We start from the raw sequence: 16894 nt of genomic DNA on the forward strand, positions 1-16894 counted from the left end.
TAACGTACTTTATTGATAATGACAATAATCCACCAATTTACTTCTACTCGTTTTAATGCAGTATTCTGCAACCATCAATTTTTGTTGTGTTTATTATAGAGTCATTTTTCCTCTTATATTTCAATTTTTCTTCAGTTGATACAAAACTTCAGTATACAAATTTTTAGGTTGGTACGTGTATTGTTAACAGCGAGAAGAGGCTCGTCACAACTGGATACAACGGTTTTATTGACCCGCAGAGAAAAAGGAGCAGTCAGAAAAATGATCCAACATTTTCAAAAAACAAGGCAGAGCAGAATCTTTTTGGTACCTTCCCTGTTACATTTTACTCCGGAAAAAATGACGAATATACGTACTCTTTGGTCCATTTTTTTTACTTATTAAAAATTCGTTTCCTCTCATCTCTTCCAATTAAAAAAAATACGATTACCATTTATAAAAGATATATTTTTTTGCTTTCTCAAACATATTCGGAATTAATTTTGGAATTTTCCGAGTGGAACACAAAATTATTGATCCGTGACGTCCTGCAACATCATTTTTCCTCTTATTCAATAAAACATGTGTTCTGCAATTGATTCTGCTCAACAAAGCAATTTATATGTAATACGACACAATATGCCATGTGAACAGATGTGCCTATACTTTATTCAAATTTAAATTTGAGTTCGATTATGTAATTAACGCCATTTCAGAGAGACATGACAAGTGAAATCTTAAAGTGTATACATGTTTTTCGTAGGTTATTTTATTTTGACCTGTGGAATCAAGCCTAAGACGTTAACATAGGTAGTGACTGTTCCTTCGCAAGACACCCGGTGTAAAGACGAATAATGACCCCCATAGAATAATGACCGGGGGGTCATTTTTCAACGACTAAAAATGACCCCCTAGCCGTAGAAAAAAATAATTTTTTGTAGAAAAAGTGATACAAAATTTATAACAGGTGATTGATGCAAAAGTTTGATTGATTTACGTCCCACTCGAGAATTTTTCACTCATATAGAGACATCACCATATACCGGTGAAGGGCTTCAAATTTAAACCTTTACTCGGCACTCATGGCCATTGAGCAGTGAGGGTTCTTTATCGTTCCAACGCCTATCCTTACACAGGGCCTTGGTTTTTAAGGTCTCGTCCGAAGGATTCGAAGGAATCAAAGTGCCGAGCTTCGCAGCACTGTTAAGGCGTACTTCAAAGAAATCAAAAGAATATAAACGTGCATAAATACATACCTTTTTAGACTGAATTTATTTTTGTAAAGGTACTATATTATCTTATGACTTTAACATTCTTTGAAATAACATTGTATACCCCACTCTGTACTAAATTTGGTTTGGTCACGTTATTTGATAGTCACGTGATAAATGCATGTAATGTGTACTGTATGTAGGTCACAAACAAATTTCAATATCGCAAGGGCATACCCTAGTTAAAATTAAAAATTAAAGTAATAGTTTGTTTCTACATAACTTGTAGTTTATGGAAAGTGCTGCTGCTTTAAATAGAATTCGCATTTTATTAGTTTAAATTTCAAGTTATCTGGCTAATGTTGAAATATGTGTGACCTTTACCAAGTATTTTATGTATTTATTAAATCATGCTATCGATTTCAAGAAAGCAGCAGCACTTTTCAAGTTAAGGAATACGTCCGTTATGTGTATTCAAAGAATGGTCAAGATCTATTAAGTGTATGCCCTTGCGAAAAGGCGATTTAATGAGGCACCTCGGCGTGAAACATGCACACCCTGTAGACAAAAACACGGTAGAATTAATTCAATACATTCTCTCGATATTTTTTAAATAATGGCACTAAACAAACGTTTCAGATTTGTATTAATGGCTACCTAACATTTGCAAATAATATTCTGTTTGATAATAAAATGCATTTTTCACTGTGAAAAAATTACTTGATCCGCCTCTCACTGCACATAAAATGCGTCAAACTTTACCAAGATGACGTCATGTCGACAAGTGCATTGCGATCAGTGACTTGTTTATATCTTACTGTGTGGGATTTAACTAGCGACAAAAATGAATGCAGTGGTAAGTTTTGATGTAGTTCATTACTCTTATGCAGCTTAGATTCGCAAATTATTTCATTTTCTGTTATTGTGAGGAATTGCTATATTTGTGTGATGTCACAGTAAACTTTTCCCGTATAAATTAGGCCCCGCCCCCTTTATGCAGCCTTAACAGAGCTGCGTTGTCGAAGGAACAGTTGCTACCTACTTTTTATCAGCTTAGGTCAGTCGTGGCCGTGATTCGAACACACGACCTTCCGATCACGGAGCGAGCACTCTACAGACTGAGCTACCGTGAGGGCCGCCAAGGTTTGAACCTCAAAGTTTAATTCTTCCTTATGCCCTTTTTGACCAACACTGGGCGAACGCGCGATTAAAATGCAATAAAACAGCATTAAATTTACATGCATCTATATTTCTATCTATTAAGCCTATTGTGTTCTCAGCACATATTGAAAATCGCAAAATGCTACTACTGGTTTTATCTCTTAACGTAATTTCCCTTTATGACTGTCTTCCATTTGTTTCATATTTGGATATTTGACTGATTATAGATATTCATAGCTAAATAAAACACAAGCGAAATGTTCTGGCTTGATAATATTAAACATGACTCCCAAAATATTCAGCATGCTTAGAGTATGAGCAACTTTTAAAAAAAAAGTGAAGGAAAAAAAATTAATGACATAAGTTTTCGGAAATAAATACGGAAAGTTATGCAATGTAATATATATATATATATATATATATATATATATATATATATATATATATATATATATATATATATATATATATATATATATATATATATATATATATATATATATATATATATATTAAAAGACATAACAAGTGCAAATGAGGTGAATGTATCGCAAATGACATAATATCTCGTGCTAATTACATACTGTGGATATATTTCCTAATAAAAAAAAAAGGTGAAGATGACGAACAGTGATGATTTTAAAATATCCACAAACAATACAATTCTGTTAACAGGGCATAAAAAGGACCCTCGAAAATTGCAGAGGTGGGATCAGGTGCATAGAAAGAGTAAGCATCACCTGTTGACCTGTCACACCAGCTGTGAGCCCTATGAATAATCAGGTAAACGGGGCATTCCGTTGTCAAATTTAGTATAAAAACAAGGGCCAAACAATTGACCCAATTATAGGTTATATTTGTTGACAGGGTCATTGATAAGACCACTGAATTTACGAATGCTGACTTTGAACGAGGTTGTTGAAACCCCTGTAACATAAACTTACATGTATCTGTCAGTAGCCTGCCTCGACTTAAAAATTAATCGTGTGCTCTTGGGTATCAAATACATTGGTAGACGTAAACATCATATGCAAATGAAAGCGGAATATTACTACATAAAAAAAGAAAGTTGACGATGGAAAAAGCTGAAGTCATCCCGTTTGTCAGACAACTTAGTTGTTAGTTGGACTTTATCGTCTATAGTCAGTAGAACGTCCAAATATGAAGCAGACATGGCAAACATAAGAAAGACATAAAATTTCTGGTCTATGGGAATTTCTTTTCAAATATATAGAAGTAATAAAGAAGAATCCCAGTATAATGTACATTCAAGTCTGTTAACATGGTCGTCTGAGAATAGGATACATACATGTAAGAGGAATATGTTTTTTAAAAAAATCTACTTTAAAACAGTGATACATTTGTCAAATCAATATCGAAAAATTTCAAATACAGTGTATATTGAAGTAGGTTAATGTTTTCAATTTATCATTAAAGACAGACCTTTTTATTGACCTTCCAGGTGAACATAAGGATTTTTTTCCCTACTTTAAACTAAAAATAGATTGAAAACAATTCTGAAGTTATTTCAGCTGCATCCGAATTCCACTCAAGTGAACATAATATTTAGGCACAAAGAATCGAAGGGGGAGGGATCCCCCCCCCACTTTTTCAGAATGTAAATTTAAGCAATTTCTAGTTTAAAATGTTCATTGAAAATCTTGCAACCACCCATCTTTTTTATACAGTATAGTTAAAAAAATCTCTCGTACTGAGTGGACAAGGTGAACATAACATTCAAGCGCATAGAATCAGGGTGGGATGGGATGTCCTCCCCCTTCCATTTTCATGAACATGAATTTTTATTTTTTCGCTTGAAAATGTTCATTGAAAGTCTGGTTGCCCTACCCCCAACTTTTTGATATAGTAAAGTAAAAGGAAATCCCCCTTATATCATTAAACTTTTTGAGGGGTTCATCATAGATATTTCTAAGGTAACTTGTCATTTTTGCCTCTTATAATGCCCCATTTCCCCTTTCGATGTCATGCCTGACATTATTTTTTTTCTACATTGCACCAAAAATAGATTTCAAATGCAAAATTAATACTGGTTATGCTTATGTTAACTTCGATTCTCTTTCACTGTGTTTGGCTAGGACTTGAGCAAATGTTAATAAGAAACTTGACATGTCTGCTTAATCAGTTTGTATGAATTTATTCGTTGAATCATATAATAAAACAATTATTGGTGTTTTTTTCTGTCAGTACGATGATTTTCCACCATTAAAAAACAATGTTTACCTCGCGCTTTGCGCTCAATAAATCTTTTACTCCTCAAGATTCTGAATCATCGTATTGACCTTTAAACAACAATAATTGTATAATGTAATGAAATCAACATATCATCGATTTATTCCCAATTTAGCATAGGTGAACATTTTGGCCAACGGGTCTCTTGATTTATTTTCTTTTTTTTGTCCCCTAAAAATTTAAACTTTAATCTACAAGGGGTCATTATTCTACGGGGGTGTTTTTCTTCACGTAGGGTAGGCAGATTTTTAGGGTGATGACACTTTTTCTACGGGCAAAAGGGTCATTTTTCGACATCGAATAATGACCGTGGATCATTTTTCGCCGTTTAAATGACCGGGGGTCATTATTTGACGGCAAAAATGACGTCATTATTCGTCTTTACACCGGCGTTAGAATTGAACGTCAGGGGTCATTCGGATATGACCTTAAAAACGGAGGGTCCTTGGCACGTTTGACGTCGGAAATAAAAAATTCAATGGCTGTAATGCACAGTATAGGTCAAAATTTGAAGCCCTTCACCGGAATACGGTGATGTCTCTATGAGTAAAAAATTCGATTTGGGAATTGAGCAACAATCAATCAATCAATAATTTTGATCTACTCCGTTTTTTAGTTTTTAATTTACAAAGAATTCTTAAATTTATCGTGATTTATTGGATATTTAAAATTCAAAACAATCAAATGTATTGTTAAAATGTCTTCCAAATTTAGTTATAATATGGCATTAAAAATAAAAACTGTTATGAAAAACGTGTATGTATCTTTTAATAACACCCGTGAGTTTTATTTTTCAGTTTGTCATGCCGAGATGAATGCTGTTATAAATAGGCATGGTACAAGTTTAAAGGACTGCACTGTGTATGTCACAATGTTTCCTTGTAATGAATGCGCAAAACTTCTTGCCCAATCAAGGATTAGTAAAGTGATATATTATGCAAATGACAAAGCTAAAACGCCAAAATATAAGGCATCTGCAAAAATATTGAAGTTTGCGGGAATAAAATCAAAGTATGTATGATAATATTTTACTCATATCTGAAAGTAAGCAACACAAGAGATGAAAACCTCGAAGGTTGATAGAACTTGCGTTTGAATCATTTGTATAATATCTATACAATTAACATGATTAAGCATGTTCAAATCAAGATAGCAACATATATAATGTTTATTTTAAGGAGGCTCATTACACCACTTTTTGATGACGTTTTCCCCTGGGGACGAATTGTACAGGTTCCCTTATAAATATGATTAAATCTTTAAAACGCTTTAAAAATAGACTAAACATGCGATGTTATAAACAGTGAAAACAAAGTAACGGATTCATTATGAATCTTAAATGAAGAGGGATTGTTTCTAAGTAGAGACCAAAGAGAACAACAGTCAAATCTTCGCTAAACAAGTAATTTTCAATGTCATAGCGAAAGCGGCGAGCTCTACCAATCATGTATGTATGGAGGAAATTCGAGTTGAAATCTACAACCTTGCTGAAATAAATAATAATTGACTTGCGCTATTTATAGTTCTCTTGTTGATTTATGTACTTGTCTTTATTTTTTTTAAAAATATATACTCTAGAAATTTTAGCCTTATTCTAAATTTTACATGTTCAGACATTCCTTAGTGTTTTGAGTCTGGGGGAATTAGGAAAGATAACTCTTGCAAGTGGACTTTTTAAACCAAATATTTTTAAATTGGCATTTTCATTTCGTCAAAAAATTTGACATTCAATTTGTCAAATGTTATTCATTGAAATACATTCCTTGTCTATTTAAAACTTATTTTCAAAATTATTCATGCACAGATTAAAAAGCAAATGACATTAATTATTTATTTGGAGAAAACTATTTTTTCTGATTAAAATAATGTTGAATATTATGAATATTATTTTGTTTACATTTCTGAAGAAAATGTCCATCACTTGACACTGAAATTTCTGCAATTCTATTAATAATAAACTTGAAATAAAACATTTAACTAAAATCAGAAAAAAGTTAAAAAAAATTCACTAAAAATTATTTATGGTATCATAACCTCCATTTGTATACATGTATTTGAAATCTACATTATAAGTGGTGCTGTAATGAAATCTAAAATATACTGTGGGTGTAATGAGCCTCCTTAAGAAATATTTGCACCTTAAGGAGAGAGAAGGTGAAAAACATTCCTTCAAAACACCTTTAAGAATGTGTAGGTAACAGGAACGGAACGTCCGTGCACATACAACATATTGTATGCGTTAGGTCTGTGTATACTTCAATACATGCACTTTAACCACTACAAACATATCATACAACCTTTTTAATAGTTGCTTTTTAAATCACCCACAAAAACATACATGTATAATGTAAACTTGAAACACTTTTTTTTTGTTTTCATTGTTTAGTTTTTGATTTGGATTAACTATGATATGCAGTTTTTGATTAGGATTAACTATGATATGCAGTTTTTTAAAGATTGAACAGTTAGTCAAGAGAGAAAGGCATTTTTACTGATATTTTATATTATTTCCATTCTACCCTTAAAGATTCCGTTACATCCCATTGTTTCTAAAATATTGCTAAAACAACGTCTGAACCAAATCCTATCAATTTCAAAATTCCAATGAAGATATAAAATCAAACCTTATGTTCATCTAATTGATAAAGTGCAGGTGAATATCACTATTTTGCTTGTTGTAAATCTATTTTTAGTCCAGAGAAGATAAAAACTAAATGTCAAGTTCTCCATGATAAACAGGTGGAGATGGGCGTCCCTTTTCGTGATTTCTAGAATGAAAATTTACAGGCATGAGAGCTAGGAGTCATTCAATAATATAAAAATAATATCAATTTCATGGTCCAAACGTTCATTAAAATATACTGAAAGGAAAAAGAAACGCAGGGTAACATAATACTTGAAATTTTTTTGACTGTATAACCGAAAATTATGATAATTGGTCAGAGAGATATCTTGGTTACTGTGCATTAAAATCAGTGTTCAGAACTACTGATTAGTCAATCGTGAAATGTATGACGTCACATACGGAAAGTGGTAAAAAGCCGAAAACACATGCACATCAATGACGACATGTTTTTCAACACATCTCGTAGTACTATTTGCTGCACTTAAGTTATACACATTGTTTTTCGATATCTACAGTCGATTTGCATTTCTTGAAATCAAGGTACAGTTGACGGAAGTACCATGTGGTCTGACTATTGCATCGCCTAAGTAAAGATAAAGGTAACGAGAGGTTTCTGTGCAGTTTGTTGTGAATTTTTCCACAATAGAACGTCTTACCCGTCCTCAGAGAGGGCGTAGAAAGGTTTCCAACCAACCGTGACACGCGTAACAGCGCCACGTCAAGATCGTGCAGTTCATCCTGCCACATGTATAATCACCATCACATTACCCCAAAACTTCTATTAATACAGCAGACTATCATAATCGTTACATTCACCCCAAAACTGAAGGAAATCGATAACCCGCGATTTTGGCTTGTGAGCTCGTCAACTTTACGTCAGTGTTTCTCTAACTCCCGCATGCGCGCGTCGTTCGCCTATTTTTGGGAGGCATGTTAACCCCCCTTCCAATGCTGGCAGGGCTTGTCAAGATTTTTTCACAAACAATCACATTTATCCACTTGACTGGTCTCCGTCAAGTCCATCTTTTTCGCATCAAACGTCTGTGGGACTACGTGGACGATAGGGTTTAAAATGTCCAATCTGGTCTCAATCAATTAAGGGATGCCTTCTCGGAAGGGTTAAATAATATCCCTATTAGAAGGATAAACACACTGAAGAACTCCATGCATAGGAGAATCAAGGCTGTGACAGATGCGCGAGGAAGACATGTGAGATAATGAGAATTTTCATTTTTCACTTCTGGGGGGTACCGTCATATGAGTTTCAATAACTCATGAATTATTGGGGAAAATCAAATGAGATTTTTGGTTACATTTTTATTAAAGATGATTTTAAATGTTAGATAGGAAAACTGGAAAATACGTCTGAAATATATAATCTTATTTTACCTAAAAAGTTTACCCTGCGTTTCTTTTTCCTTTCAGTATATAGACTTTGACTTTCACAAAGGCGTGTGAAAAACCCCTCTGAAGATAGCATATAGGAGAATACATTACAATTTTCAAAATGCACAGAGGGCAATATTATTTTATTTCAAAGTCAGCAAGAATGGGATGAACTCATCAACCTACATATGTACTTAGATTTATAGATTAAAACAATGTCTGTTACCTATAACCTAATTTGCCAATTCTTCATCATCATCTAATATGTATTTGATTTCTTTTTGCAGATGCTATAAACAGCTTAAACGTGCAGGCAGAGATCCTGTCCGGAAGAAAATCATACTCGATTTTGAAAAGATTGCCTATCAAAGAATTGTCTAAAATAATGCTAGGAGAAAAGGACTTAAAGAAAAGACTTGCATATTTTGTGACTTTCACGACCTCTACCATACTGACCTGAAATGAGTTGTCTAAGTACAATGACTAGTCCAGTAATTCCCTGACGTGTTTATTTCTGGGAGAAGACATAATCTGATATTATGTTAGATATTGGTTATGTGTTATATCTGTATGAAGGTTACACTGTAATGAATTTCTTCCAGTAATTAAAATGATAATTTTTTTGAATATCTTATGCTTTTATTTTTAATAATAATAAAAATCAGCGTGTACATATTTTACAAACCACTACTACAGAGTGTATATGATGCGACTAAAAATGCTTTAGCATTACTTTACGTCACACCTATTGACAGAGTCAAATTTCAATGAAAAAAATCTTTTTAAAAAGGAAAGGGCATTGTATTTAAGGATTGCATAATTCTTATTAACAAGTAGAGCTACCCACAACACTCAAATAATCTACGCAGTTTTTTTCTCAAAGGGTTTTTCGGTTAATGTGCGTAGTCTATATGATGTTTCAAATTCTCAAAATTCAATCTATATGTAATTCTTAACAGATATATTTTATATCGTACTGACCTATCAGGGAAGCAATCGAAAACAACTTTCGCTTTCTCTTTTGCAAATCGCCGAAAATGGATTGGATTTTTTATTTTACTCATAGTAAGTATTTTTCCCTGAAAAAGAGAAAAATAAGATTTAAAAAAAAAAGGGTACTGATCTCATGGCTGGAATTTCACATTTCCGTGTTCACATAAAACATAATTTACGTTTTAAAAAAACAGAAAGTAAAACCATATCTTAGATAACTTTAAAACATTTTAAGACATGTCTGATACTCGGAAATCAAAAGAGAGTTACAATAAGAAGAGCGGAAGAGCAGGACAACGGAAAAGAAAAAAGTGTGACGGGGGTCCTCCCTGTCACTGGCACTGATTAATAATTACGATTGTTTTTATTTACATAGTTTATTTACATATTTACAACACACGCAATATAATTATAGTAATACGCAAAGTTCACAATTATAAGATACATCCACTCTCAATGACTTTCAAACTCATTCTCTACTCTTGTTATCACATGTTCTCAGGGCATGCCCATACCAAATCTCTTACTCCCCAGTTTCTCACACAAATCAACATAATGCTCACTTTCATCTCTCAGAACTCTATCAAACATAATAAACAAACGACAACAGAACTGACACACTAACAAATTATAAATTCATGCTTGCTCAACTCTCTTTCTCTCTAACTAGCTAAAATGACACTCATGGGAAACAGGGCTACAACGCCTGCGTCGTGCACCTGCAACCTTATCAGACCTTTTAACTCTCTCATTTATTTACATTTAATTAACTTGGGGGATAGCTCTGTGACATATCTCCCTTCCTAAGTGTGGCGTCCCGACACACTAATATAATTAGTAGACTGATAATGACAATTTGATCTACTGTTTACACAGTTATCTATCTATACCAGAATCACACATTTATAGTAACTGAAGATAGTGACCTTATTACACACATACACGCAGAAATAATTAAATAGTTTAACATGCATACACATTTCATGTTTTACCTTTTTCTTTTGATTTTCAAGTTTTATCTTTTCATTTTTTTTAAATAAATGTTTATTTTAGAATATTAGATATACACACTCTACGTATATACACTAAAAGTAGTTATTTCTTTGACTGAATGAAATCTTGCACAATTCTAAAGTCTTTAATTTTGTTTTCACTCAGCCACTGGGTATGTCCATTCTCGAACTGCACAAAATAATGTTTTTCTAAACGTTTTGACTCGTTTCTCGACCGCATCATATCCAGTACCTTGACAATCGGTCCGTTGTCGTCGACTGTTTCATCTTCGTATTCCACGTCCTCGTCTGAGATACAGTCGTGATCAGGACGGTCATTAGGATCGAGATACGGCTTCATCCTGTTAGCATGCGCTGTCAAAGTCCTTGATTTGTGATCAGGATCCTGTAGTCTGTAGGTGACATCAGATAATCGCTCAATGATCTCGTACGGCCCATGCCAATTGTGTGTAAGTTTAGGGGAAAGTCCGGGTTTAGTGGTAGGTGTGAATAACCATATTTTGTCACCTTTAATATAATGAGTCTCTTTTGCTGACCGGTCATGACGTTCCATCTGGTTTTGTTGACATTTTTGTAAGTTCTCTTTGACTAGCGTGTAGGCCTCTTGAAGGCGGACTTTTGCTTCCTCCTAATAGTCATCTGCTACGGCGTATGAGAATGTTGGTGGGCATAGCGCAGCTTCAATTGGTAAAACAGGATCTCGTAAGTGCATAAGGTAGAAGGGTGACTCCTTTGTAGACTCGTGGATAGCGGTCCTATATGCGAACAGTATGTATGGTATAAATGTATCCCAGTCACGCTGATGTCCAGACACATACATTGACAACATCGTTGTGAGTGTCCCATTGAAGCGTTCTACTAGGCCGTTGGTCTCCGGGTGGTAGGCAGTAGTAAAAGTTTTCCTGGTATTTGTCAATTTACAGATTTCCTTTATCAGATTTGATCTAAAGTTCTTACCATTATCTGATAGTAGTTCTCTAGGCGCTCCATGACGACACACTACCTCCTCTACAAAAAGTCGTGCAGTAGTTTCTGCATCTGCATTATTTACAGCAAATACCTCGGGCCATCGAGTTAGGTAGTCACTGAACACAATAATGTACTTGTTAGACTTGTAGGTTGGCGGGAATGGTCCAAGAACATCTACGGCAACTCTGTCGAATGGTCCATTAACCGTTGGTAGCGGGTTCAGTGGGAACTTTGGTTTGTTCTTCGGCGATTTCTTGGTGGCACAGTCTACGCATGATCTACACCAGAACTCTACATCCGAATACATCCCCTTCCAGTGAAATCTCTCTTGGACCTTGTCATACGTTTTCTGGAAGGAGAGATATCCTGCTGTCAGGTCGTCGTGACAGGCATACATGACTTCATCTATCATGCTCCTTGGAATGGCTATTTGGCGTCTAATAGCTTGGCGTCGTCTATGAGATCCAGGCTGCCAAAGGTGGTATAGCAGACCGTCGTGTCCGAGTTCATAATCACCAGATAATATTACCGTTTCACGGGCCTTTGAGGATAATTCAGGCAACTCCCCCTTCTCTAAGTAGTTAATTATAGCTGCTAGGAGAGGGTCATTTTTCTGACGTTGGCGTACGTCCTGATATGACCTTTTTGGTATTACATCTGTGTCTGCTTTAGCACAGGTGGCTGCTACAGAGGATTCGGCAGGAATTCGAGATAAGGCATCTGCGTTTTGATGAGCTTTTCCAGGTCGGTGTTTTATAGTTATATCATACTCTTGAAGAGTTAATGACCACCGTGCTAGACGTCCAGCTGGATTCTTAATGTCCATAAGCCACCGTAATGGGTTATGATCAGTTATCACAGTAAATTTCCGGCCAAATAGATAGTGTCTAAAGTATTTCACACTCCACACAATGGCTAATGCCTCTTTTACGATAACTGCATAGTTCTGTTCATTTTGTTTTAGACTTCTACTCGCATACGCTATTGTCCGCTCACCATCTGGACCTTCTTGGGCTAGTACTGCACCTACACCAGTGTCACATGCATCAGTATACAGTACAAAAGGGAGTGAGAAATCTGGATATTTAAGAATAGGAAAGCTTGTCAAGGCCGATTTGAATAATTCAAAAGCACTCTCGCAGTTATTGTCCCAGATAAATTCAACACCTTTCCTTAAGAGCTTGTGTAAGGGCGCGGCCTTACTAGCAAAGTCTTTTAAAAACTTACGGTAGTACGAGATAAGTCCCAAAAAGCTTCTAAGTTCACTCACATTTGTTGGCCTCGGAAAGTTGTGAATCGACTTTACTTTCTCCGTGTCCGGTGATATTCCCTCAGCTGAGACCTTGTGTCCAAGGAACGTGACCTCCGTTTTTCCGAAGTAACACTTCTGCGCTTTTAGCTTTAACCCCGAATTCTCGAATCGTTTTAGCACTTCCTCGAGTCTTTTGAAATGGTCGGAAATAGTTTCCGAGAAGACAATTACGTCGTCTATATACACAAGACACGTGTTCCACAGTAATCCTGAAAGCACAGAGTCCATAAGTCTCTGGAATGTTGGCGCACTGTTACACAGTCCGAACGGCATATAATTATATTCATAATGCCCCCCCCCCCAAAAAAAAAAAAGGAAAACGCTGTCTTTTCTCTGTCACATTCCTTAATCGGAACTTGGTGGTACCCTTGACATAAATCTAAGACACTGAAGTACTTGGACTTATTTAGTGCATCTAGCATTTCGTCGATCCTAGGGAGAGGGTAAATGTCCTTTTTGGTGACTTCATTTATTTTACGAAAATCAATGCACATGCGAGCCTTGCCATCTTTCTTCGGCACCAAAACGATTGGGGCGGAGTACGGACTCTTAGATGGTCGCACAATTCCATTAGCGCACATGGTTTCTATCTGAGATTCCAGTAATTTCCGCTGGCTGTGAGGAATCCTATAAGGCCTCAAGTGAATAGGTTTACTGCCCCTGTATCTATTGAATGTTCCACTAGATCTGTCCTCCCTAACTCATTATCATTGAAAGCAAATACCTTTCTATACTTCTCTAGTACCTTAGTAATAGACTTGCGTTCTGTTTCATCTAAATCACTCGATACACAGAAATCACTAATTTCTTTCTCATCAGACTCAACACACTCACTTATCTCAATCCCATTCAAGTTCTCATAATTACATGCATCTTGCACACTCTGACTAACTGAACTTGCATCAGGACTAAATGAAATACACTCACCATTTATATACAAAGAATCATTTGCAACATCAATATAGCATGCACAGTCTCTCAGAATATCCAAGCCTAGAATACAATTGTACGGGAAATCCCGAGCAACAAATGCATTATACACAATATCAGTTTTTTCACCAATTCTTATCCTAAAGTCGCATTTTCCAATTATGTCGACACGGTTGCCCGTTGCCGATGTGATACTCACTCCCCCAGCCGGCACCAGACTACTCTGGTCTGCGAATTCTTCGCTTACAATCGTGACACTAGAACCGGTGTCGATCAACATTGAAGCACATTTATTATTCACCTCTCCTATAATTTTGGCGGTACAAAATTTAGGATTCAACTGACATGACACAATATTTTCACATACATATTTCACATTTTCAACACTTTTTTTCACTATTCCCGGAGGAATTTTCTTCCTTTATTTTACGCGACCGGCTCTCTCTAGGAGGGTATTTGAACTCCGCTGATCCTTTACCTCCACACAAAAGGGCGGATTTTAGTTTCCCGAATTGGTGTTCCTTTGCTCATTACATCGGATCGCTATGTGTCCTACTTTTCGACAGTTGTTACAGATCGGTCTCCCGTCGGTAGTTCTAAGGTATCGGTCTGGTCTTGAACGGAATCCACGGCCTCTTCCTCGAAGGTTTTGTCCCCGAGTCGGCGGAACGTATTGTCGCTTAGAGGTAAATCGTCCTATCTCGGTAGCCATCACCGACACTTTAGCTGTGAGTTCTGCAAGGAATTTTTCCAGCTCCTCTGTTTTTGTAGAGCTGCACGACGTAGCTGCCACTTTTGTTCTGGCCATCGGGGCATCCACCAGGAAGTTGTTACACTCCTCTCTCTTTGCATGTCTGAAAGCTTCCTCAAATGTTTTAGGATTGGAAAGTAAAACATACCTCTTGATTTCAGGCTTTAACCCTTGAACGAAATGTTCCTTAGTGAGGGTTTCTTTTTGCCGTCCAGGCATGTCCATGTACGCACGTGTAGCGAGCTTTGTTATGTTTGTGGCATAATCCCCTACAGTTTGCGTCTATCCAACTCGTTGTCTGTTTTTATCCCCTCGCCAAGGCTCGGGGATAAAAAAACACACAACTCGTTGGATAAAAATCATATCCAACTACAAATCATGGGAGATCCTATATTTATAGCATTCCATAATTTACGGGGGTCCAGGTTTAGAGGGGCCTCCCATAGGAGACATCGGTCGCATCATTCCACCCCTCATTGGACCTCCGCGTCCTCTCATATTCCTAAAGTTAAAAAAAGTTAGCAATCAAATAGACATGATCATATGGAAAGGAAACACTGTAAACCTCTGGGTTAAGCTACCATATAGATATGTTGGAAAAAAAAACCCCATAAATTTTCCAAAGAAACAAGCATTCTGAGAGTATTGCATTAGTTGAGCAATACTAGTCCCCTACCGGCAAGTGTAATCTGGTTCCCGGCAGGGGTCGAAATTAACGGGAAATACTCGCTAAATGCGAATTAAACACAGAAATTGCGAGTTAAAAGCAACCTGTGGTCGCCAACTTTTGCGAGTTAAAAAAAACGGTCTTTTTCATATTTTTTTTAGCTTATTCCAGGGATGTGCAATTAGCATTGCCTCACACCCAGGGCTACCATTTTTGTGGGTCGGGCTAGTGATTTTATGCACAAAGGTAGCCCCTCTTTCTAGTAAAAATTAAAATTACCCATGTAATACATGAAAAGCACTACAGGTATTTTTATTCACTTTTTTGCTATCAAATTCTCAAACAATAAAAAATTTCCAGGTAGCATGCTCCTACAGTTCGTAAATCTCCATAACCTCATCCATTTTGCAGTACTACCTGACTCATTTACTTCCAAAAACAATCGTTTTTTTCCTAATCCGAATTTCCTCCATTCATTTGTTTATGGTAAATGCATGTAGATATCCTACTTAATTATTTACAATCACTAATCAAATAGAGAAAAAGTCTTATGTGATTTTCAAAAAATATATTTCAAGGGTATTTAATGATTTAAGATGAAAAAAAATGAAAGATAATTTATTTTTAAATTATTTTTTTTTTATTTTCAGTCATGATAATTGATTTATATACGATTCAATTTTTCTAGTGAGAATTAAACTTTAAATTTAAACCAGAAGTCTCTGATGAGACTGTAGCTCTACTGGTCTGTACATATAACAAAGGAAAAGTAGCACTTGGATTTGAAACTTTGCAACACGCAGCAATAAATAGAATAATGTATCTTAATGTAGTCTACTTGTGCGCTAAATTATATTGAAATCAGACCAAAACTGAAGGAGGAGTAGCATTTTAAAGGAATTTCACAGAAATGTCTATTTCTAGTAACCATGGCAACACCATTCATTAAAATAAAAAACCGAAGCACCAAGTTATATATCTTAGTGAAATCTACTTGTGTGCCAAGTTATATTGAAATCAGACCAAGACTGTAGAAGGAGTAGCGTTTTAAATAAATTTCACAGAAATTTCTCTTTTTAGTAACCATGCCAACACCGTTAATTGAAATCAAAAACCAATGCACTAAATTATGTATCTTAGTGTAGTCTACTTGTGTGCCAAGTTATATTGAAATCAGACCCAAACTGTAGAAGGAGTAGCGTTTTAAAGGAATTTCACAGAAATTTCTATTTTTAGTAACCATGCCAACACTGTTAATTGAAATCAAAAACCGATGCACTATATTATGTATCTTAGTGTAGTCTACTTGTGCGCTAAATTATACTGAAATCAGACCAAAACTGAAGGGGGAGTAGCGTTTTAAAGGAATTTCACAGAAATTTCTATTTCTAGTAACCATGGCAACACCATTCATCAAAATAAAAAACCGAAGCACTAAATTATGTATCTTAGTGTAGTCTACTTGTGTGCCAAGTTATATTGAAATCAGACCCAGACTGTAGAAGGAGTAGCGTTTTAAATGAATTTCACATAAATTTCTATTTTTAGTAACCATGGCAACACCGTTCGTCGAAATCAAAAACCAATGCTCTAAATGATGTATCTTAGTGTAGTCTACTTGTGTGCCAAGTTATATTGAAATCAGA

General features: G+C 35.6%; 1 long non-coding RNA gene across 1 annotated transcript in view; it reads left to right on the top strand.

Moving 5' to 3' along the window:
- The first annotated feature begins 218 nt into the window (after nt 1–218).
- Nucleotides 219–16894, top strand: part of LOC133189359 (uncharacterized) — a 201871-nt gene continuing 185195 nt past the window's right edge. The window contains exon 1 of the long non-coding RNA XR_009721445.1: nt 219–306. This is a non-coding gene — a long non-coding RNA (uncharacterized LOC133189359). The remainder of the gene's footprint in view (nt 307–16894) is intronic.

Source organism: Saccostrea echinata, unplaced genomic scaffold (assembly GCF_033153115.1).
Source record: "Saccostrea echinata isolate AGI-Se365-2 ecotype Australia unplaced genomic scaffold, CSIRO_AGI_Sech_v1 ptg000017l, whole genome shotgun sequence".
NCBI lineage: Eukaryota > Metazoa > Mollusca > Bivalvia > Ostreida > Ostreidae > Saccostrea > Saccostrea echinata.